The sequence below is a fragment of the Callithrix jacchus genome, chromosome 3, assembly GCF_049354715.1.
Source record: "Callithrix jacchus isolate 240 chromosome 3, calJac240_pri, whole genome shotgun sequence".
Lineage (NCBI taxonomy): Eukaryota > Metazoa > Chordata > Mammalia > Primates > Cebidae > Callithrix > Callithrix jacchus.
Window position 1 is genome coordinate 139,543,951 of NC_133504.1, and position 8,463 is coordinate 139,552,413.

Sequence of the window (8,463 nt, forward strand, 5' to 3'; positions counted from 1 at the left end):
GATGCAGAGACGAGGCCATGTTGCATCCCACACACTTGTCATCTCCATCCTGAACCACAAAGCCGTGTGCCACCGGCAGGTGTGTAGCAGCCATCAGGACTGTTGATGCCGCCTGGGGGAACTAGAACTGAAGTTCCACTCCACCGTTCCCCCGCCTTTGGAGAGCAGGCCATTCCTTTATTTTTTCTATACCCTGCTGTTTCTTTTCTGTACACACTATTGTGAGAAGAGGCACATAAGGAGATGAAGCTGGGCCACGCTGGCCTGTTGAGAATACCTTTTGTAGCTATCCACAAAATGTGAATATGAATATGCTTGCCCCTGCTGACGACTGTGCTGATGGGGGATCCTTCTGAGCTGTAAGCGCCGCCTGCTCTCCCTGCTGCTAAAACATCTCCATCTGCAGCATGGGGTGGGGAGAGGCAGTCACAAAACATCAAACAGAATGGCTGGAAAGGACTCATCTCTTTTTGTATTAATGTTCATGCCAGGAGTGTTGGCTGGGCTTAGAGGCCTGTGTGCTCCAGTGGTGGTGTCTGTCCCACAGACAAGCCTTTTGACCCACAGGGTAGCCCATACTCTTGAGACGATCCTGTTTTCCTCCATGATCCCTGCCTGCTAAACCTGGTAAGATGAAGTCCTATGTAGAGAGTGCCTCTGTCTGCAAATCAAAGGAAGAGCACCAGCATCCAGACCTAGGGAGCCTCTACTGGATGCCCACTCCTGGCTTCCTATGTTATCTCAACACATATCAGTCACACTGTATTGAAATTCCCAGGGAACACAATGGCGGGTCTCACCCAATAGGCAGTACTGTCTTTGTGATCAGAAAATACGCGTTGTTTATTTTTGTTTCTGCAAAACTTGGCTGCCAGCTAATGTAAAGCATTCAATACATATCTGACGATTCTGGGCAGTGACTCAGTCTGGAGTGGTAGCAGCAGTAACAGCTAATGTTAAAAACAAAACAAATGGGGACTTCTTTTCATCATCATTCATTGAAAACCTGTTTACTGTACTGGACATTTTGATATGAATTCGCTCATTTTATACTCACAAGCAACCCTGTTATATAAAGAGCATAAATCTTATTTTGCCAATGAGGGACTGGAGGATGGGAGAGGTTAAGCAACTTTCCCAAGACCCAGAATTAGTTGTCTGAACTTGGATTTGAAATTTGATTCCAGCTTCTGTGAAATTAAACACACTTCTCTTAGCCCCTTAAGATGCAAGTTTCATTTTGGCATTTTGGGATTTTTTTCCTTCTTTCTCCTACCCCATCCCTCTTTTTTCTTTGGTGTTCTTTTCAGTTAACTTGATCTAAACTGGCTGGAAGGTGGAGTACAGACCATCCTTAGTCCTGACCCTAAACTTGGTCCCAGATCCTCTCTTTCAGACAAGACCAGAGGGGCCTAGGTTGGAAAATCTTGGTCCTGATTGGAATTCATCTCTGTGCTTGATGGAGCACACCCCTTGCTGAAGCATGTGCTTCAGACTCTGAAGAGTGACCCAGACTCTGCCACAAGCCCACAGTAGACCTTGGCCAAGTTTCTAACCTCTGAGAGTCAACCTACGTAAAACATGAGAATAAGCCAGGCACAGTGGCTCATGCCTGTAATCCCAGCACTTTGAGATGCCAAGGTAGGCAGATCATTTGAGGTCAGAAATTCAAGTCCAGCCTGGCCAACATGGTGAAACCCCATCTCTACGAAAAATACGAAGATTAGCTGGGTGTGGTGATGCATGCCTGTAATCTCAGCTACTAGGGAGGCTGAGGCAGGAGAATCACTTGAACCCAGAAGGCGGAGGTTGCAGTGAGCTGAGATCACGCCACTGCACTCCAGCCTGGGTGACAGAGCAAGACTTCATCTCAAAATAATAAATAAATAAATAAACAAACCTGAGCATAATAATTCCTGCCCTACATTTTTTGAAGGTTAGTTTCCAGAAGACTGATGAAGGCGAATGTGTACAAGAGTGTTTCAGACATTGTGAAATACTGTGCCAGCATGAGAAGGTGGTGATGTCCATATTCCCAATAGTTCTTATTTAGGTAATTGAGGGAGATTAGCGTTTGTTCACTTATTTTTTTTTTAATCTAATAAAGAGGAGTGGGAAAGAAAATCTCCTACCTCTGAGAAAGAGAGAGATACACAGAGATGGAGAAGAAAACACAAAAGGAGACTGAGAAACAGAAGAAAGAGAAAGGCAGGGGAGAAATGAGACATAAGCAAAGAGGGAGGGGAATCACAGACTGAGGAAATCAGAGACAGAAGGTGAGAGATAGAAACAAGGTCGGAGAGAGAGCCAGAGAGAACCCAAGGCTAAGACTAAGTTTCACATCTATTCCATTAGATGCAACAAGTAAATTGCTTCCAAGATTAAGCACACACCTAATATTAATAACTTAATTATTTTTTCCTCCAACTGGCTGACCTTTAACTTCCTTCTGCTTAGCTGTTCCTCCCCACTGCACCACATTAATCACCCACATCAACTAATCACTTAAGTGTGAACTAGGCAGGAGGGGCTCTGTTTGCAAGAACCAAATTGCCAGTGAAGAAGCCATTTCAGTTGCACACAGCACCTGCCACTTGCACCTAGTTTGTGACAGGCATATTTCCATGCTGTCTCCTGGCGCGTCCACCTGATCAGCATCTTAACCTCACTGCTACCCCCAACCACTGGGCTGTCATGTTGCGCACTGAATAGGCTTGATACTGAACTGATCCAGGTAAATTGGATGACAGCCCAAAAGCTCCAGCCAGTGCTCAGGTGAGGTGAGGTCTAATCAAAGATAACTCTTTCTTTATGCTTATGCAATATTTCTGACATCACATGTGTTGGTTTTCCACCAGGCAATTCTCTAGTTCTCTGCACACGCCAACTGGGTGTCCTACAATTTAATTCTGTCACTACCCAGGGTTAGTGTAGACCTCACAGGTTAAGGATTCAGTCCCACAAAACTGCCCCTACTTCAGATACCAGTCCCCAGCCCAGGCATCCCAGACTTCTGGCCAATCTGCTATAAATCAGGGGTTCCCATGACCCCCGCCTCAGGCTTGGTAATTTGCTAGAAAGCTGACAGAACTGAGGAAAACAGTTTACATTGCCTACTCTTACTGGTTTATTATAAAGAATGCAACTCAGAAGCAGCAAGTGGAAGAGATGAGTAGGGTAAGGTACGGGGCAGGGACATAGAGTTTCCATGCCCTCTCTAGATGCAAAACCCTCCCAGCACCTCCACATGTTCACCATTCCAGAAGCTCTCCAAACCCCATTTAGGAGACGTCATTATGGAGACGTCATTATGTAGGCATGATTTAATCTTTGGTTATAGATGATTAAGCCAAGTTCACCTATAACCATAGCTGACAGTTCTTCCCACATTCATCTCCCCTCTCCTGCTTGGGGGTGGGGCTGTATGTTCTAACCCTCTAACCATATGGTTGGTTGCCCTGGTCTGTGACTCCTCCCAGAGTCACTGCATTAGCATAAACTTGAGTGTGATTGAAAGGAGCTTATTATGAATGGATGTTCCTCTCACCCCCAATCTCTCAGGAAATTCCAAAGGTTTCAGAATCTCCATGCCAGAAACCAGGGGTGAAGACCAAACACGTATTTCTTATTCTATCCTAATATCACAAATACCAACCTGCCAAAGGCCTAAGAATGATACACCCACTTCTGACAAAGTGATGTTCCCTTCTGCTTTACAGATAAAGGTCAGGGCCCACATTTGTGGTGGGAACATTAGTCCTTAACCCTTAATTGCCAGATGACTTTTCCAGCTTCCAGGTCCTGCTGTTGTGCAAATCATCTTGAAGACTGCTTATTCAGGGCATGCTCATCATGACCTCCACTAACATTGTGAAAAGAAAATAAATCTCAGGGCCCCAAAATCACTGAGTCAAGGGAAAAGTCAGGCTGGGAACTGCATCAGGCAAGGCTCCCTCCCATTTTATTGCTAAATAAGATGACTACAAAGGAAAAAAAAAAAACTACATACCTCCCTCACAATCTGCCCACAAGGAAATTCCTTGCAGACAAAGGACAGATAGAACTCGAAGTCATCCCTCTGAGACTCACCTGAGACAAATGTATATCTGATTTTTTCCTCTGCCCTATTGCTCATGTAAAAATGCAGATTCACTGAACCAGAGTAAATTGTGTATTTAGTAGAAGGCTGATCCAGAACTCAAAAGAATTCAACCTTTTGTCTCTTATCTACTTCTAATGGAAGCCCCCACTTCAAGATGTCCCACCTTACCAGACAGAACCAATGTACATCTTACACATATTCATTGATGTCTCAACTCTCCCTATACTGTATAAAAGCAAGCTGTACCCTGACCACCTTGGGCTCGTGTCGTCAGGACCTCCTGAGGCTGTGTCACAGGCGAGTCCTTAACCTTGGCAAAATAAACATTCTAAATTGACTGAGACCTATCTCAGATATTTTGGGTTCACAGCATCCCTCTTAATCCCCAGATGGAAGTGAATAGCCACACACCTTCTATTTGTCTCTTGCATTGCAGTTGCCCTGTCACACACATCTTGCTCCTCACAGCACTCCTGTCATGCTGATAAGAAAGGTAAAGCTTGGAGGAGTCCATAGGTTGCCAATTAGTACTCGTAGAGCAGCTGCTTTATGCCAGGTCCTGTCTGAGGCCATCCACAAGCCACAGCATGTACGCCTCTGACCTCCGTGGCAGGTAGTTATGATTTACTCCCAGTTTTCAGGTATGGACACTGAGATTCAATGGGTTTAGTGGCTCAAGCATGGTCGTGTCTTAACTAGACAGCCAAGGCTGGGACTGCGACTTTGAGTCTACATTCAGGCATAGCAGACAGATCTTCCTACATTCATCCCTAAAGGATTTCAAATGTAGATTTGTTTGTGAAGGGAAAAAAGCTCATAGTGGGTAAATCAGGTTTATGCTGACCAGTAAGAGCTTTAAAAACAAAAATCTGGTGCTATTTGTCTATGATGAACAATATTTTTTTATTTGCCACATGCCCTCTCTGTGTCTTCAATAAGATGGGAGTACTGGCTGCTTACAGAAGAGAGTTCTAAGAAATCCAAAGGCTACTTGTACCAGTATCCTTACTACAGGTGTCCTGAACAATGAAAATTGTTTTCCTAAGTGAAACTAGACTCAAGTGGTTTGTTCTACCCTGTTTTAGTCATCCAATCTGTAGAAGTGTTAGCGTGACTTTTTTCAAAATTCCAAAAGCAACCCAAGGAGATAATAAAACACCATCCTCTGTACTGAAGTCTGAGATTCACTAAAGCTGAAGACTGCAGATTGTGGTGTTTGATTGCCCTAAATGAAAATGTTGGAAGATAAAGAATCCCCTTGGCTCTAACCTTTAAGAAGCAAATCATGCCCAGAGGCAAGGAACTGCAGCCAATCTAATATATTCTCCCTCTGCCAAATTCCACATTCTGCAAAAATTCTCTTCTTCTTAACTGTGTTAGTGAAGAAAACAATCAGAAGGAAAATGCTGGGTCCATCCTGAGGGACTGAGAGTGCAAAACAAAAACTCCAAGTAGTTCAGTTCCCAAACTTAAATGGTTGACCCTTTATTCTCTGTGTGATATTCATGCATCTTGATATTCAAAGTAAAGGTTGGTTCTAATGAACCATGAATTGTGTTGTTAGTCTCATATCAGGCAAGGCCTTTCTAAGCACTTCCAACTGCAGGGTCTCTGTTTTAGGAACCATCTGGAAGACGTTTTTGGACAGTAGCACCATCTGATAGGCTCACCACCTCCCTCTAACACCTAAATACAACAATGATCCTTCATGTCCTTCTTTCTCTTCTTAACTGAATTGAATGACTACTCCATTTGACATCCAACATTTCCCATGTGACATTAACAGAATGATTATAAAGATTGTTACTTGTGCAAAAAATATGCAAAGATTTCTTCAATTTTCTCATGGGTCTCTATGAATCCTTTGATATTCCTATCATGCTCACTTGAGGCATTTTTCCAGTTTTTATGGCTATGTAACAACTTTCCCCAAAACTTAGTGGCTCAGAATATCACCTATTTTGCTCACAAATGGGCAATTTGAGCAGGACACAGTGGGAATAGATCACCTGTTCTCTACTCATCCCCAGCTGATGGAGTCAGTCTGGGAGCTCTGTTTCCTGTTGGCTTGTTAATCCATACATCTGGCATTTCAGTTGGGAAGACTCCAACAGCTGGGGAACAAAACAACAAGCACTCCTTAAGCTTCTTTCTCCATTTCTCTCTGATCTCACCACATGGTCTTCCCAGCATGGCAGCTTCAGGTGGGTCCCCGAAAGAGAAGGCAGAAACCATTTCACTTCTATAACCCAGCTTGTGAAGTCATACAGCATCACTTCTGCCATACTCTCTTCCTTGGAAACTTCTAAAGCCAGCCCATTTGCAGGAAGAGAAAGATTAGGCTCTACCTTTTGTGGGAGGAATGTCAAATAATTTGTGGACATGTTTTAAAACCACTGAAAGCATCTATCACATCATATTGTTAATTATCTTTTCTGATTGTTAGCTGGTTCAAATTCACCAGATCTATTTGCCAGTGGTTTTATGGAAGTTTGGTATGTCAGTTCCATGAAGGCTGGAAGAGTCAAGGTTAATCTCTAATACTTAGTACCTAGTAAATGGTACCCAATTTGGATACCCAAGTAGATCCCCAATAACTATTTCTTAATGACTGATTCAGCAGTTCCCCAGTATCACTTTACTCACCTTCATGAAATCTTGCATCCTTTAAAAACTTTGCAGTTTTCCAAGAACAAACCAAACCCAAAGCTAGCAGAAGAAAAGAAATATTGAAAATCAGAACAGAAAAAATGAAATGGAAACCCAAAAAAAACAAAAATACAAAAAGCAATGAAACAAAAATTTGGGCCAGGCATGGTGGCTCAAGCCTACAATCCCAGCAATTTAGAAGGCTGAGGTGGGTGAATCACTTGCGGTTAGGAGTTCAAAACCAGCCCGCCCAACATGATGAAACCCCATCTCTACTAAAAATTCAATCATTACCTGGGCATGGTGGCACACTCCTATAATCCCAGCTACTCAGGAAGCTGAGGCACGAGAATGACGATCCTGGGAGTCAGAGGTTGCAATGAGTTGAGATCTGTGATCTCACCACTGCACTCCAGCTTGGGCAACAGAGCCAGACTCTGACAAAAAAAAAAAAAGGGGGGGGATTCTTTGAAAAAGTAAACAGAATTGATAGATCACTAGCTAGATTAACCAAGAAGTAAATAAGCTCAATTAGAAATGAAAATAGAGGCATTACAACTGACATCATGGAAATACAAAAGATCATTCAAAGCTACTATGAACAATTCTACACAAATAAAGCAGAAAAACTAGAGGAATGGATGAATTTCTGGAAACATACAACCCCCCTAGCTTGATGAATTACAGAAAACATATAAACCCCCTAGCTTCAATCAGGGAGAAATAAAAATCCTGAAAAGACCAATGACAAACACTGAGATTGAATAAATAATTTTAAAAATCTGCCAACAAAAAAAGTCCCAGGACCAAATGGATTCACAGCCAAATTGTACTGGGCATTCAATTTTAGTATATGTGCTGCTGAAGCGAGCACATCTACCAGACATTCAAAGAAGAATTGATATTAATCCTACTACTTCTTGATAGTTTAAACTATTACAAACTATTCAGAAGGAAGGAACCCTCCTTAACTCATTCTATGAAGCCATGTCAAAGCCAGAAAAGAACATAACAAAAAAAGGAAACTACAGACCAATATTCCCTATGGACATGCATGCAAAATCCTCAGCAAAATGCTAGCAAAGTGAATCTAACAACTTATAAAAATATTCACCAAGTGATCAAGTGGGTTTCATCCCAGGGATGGTTCAATATATGCAATTCAATGCATGTGATTCATCACATAAACAGAATTAAAAACAAAAACTATATAATTATCTCAATAGATGCAGAAAAAAATAATAAAATCCAGCATCCCTTTATGATAAAAAGCCTCAATAAGCTAGGCATAGAAAAAACATACCCCAAATTAAGAAAAGCCATATATGACAAACCCATAACCAATATCATACTGAATGGGGAAAAGTTGAAAGCATTCCCCCTAAGAACTGGAACAAGACAAAGATACCAGTTTTCACCACTTCTATTCAACATAGTACTGGAAGGTCTACCTGGAGCAATCAGGTAAAAGACAGAAATAAATGGCATCCAAACTGGAAAAGAGGAAGTGTAACCATCGCTGCTCACTGATACATGATCATTTACATAGAAAGCCCTAATGACTCCTCCAAAAGATTCCTAGATTTGAGAAATTAATTCAGTAAAGTCTCAGATTACACAATCAATGTACACAAATCAGTAGCACTGCTATACACCAACAACGAGCAAGCCAAGAATCAAATCAAGGACTAAGTTCCTTTTACAATTGCTAC

At 42.2% G+C, this 8,463-nt stretch overlaps 1 long non-coding RNA gene across 1 annotated transcript; it reads right to left on the reverse strand.

Annotated features, from left to right (window-relative positions):
- Positions 1 to 5,591: 5,591 nt before the first annotated feature.
- LOC144581880 (uncharacterized) lies at positions 5,592 to 7,337 on the reverse strand. Its single transcript, XR_013533297.1, has 3 exons — positions 7,046 to 7,337; positions 6,749 to 6,811; positions 5,592 to 6,216 (listed from the first exon to the last, which is right to left on the reverse strand). It is a non-coding gene; the product is annotated as an uncharacterized LOC144581880 (long non-coding RNA).
- Positions 7,338 to 8,463: the final 1,126 nt, after the last annotated feature.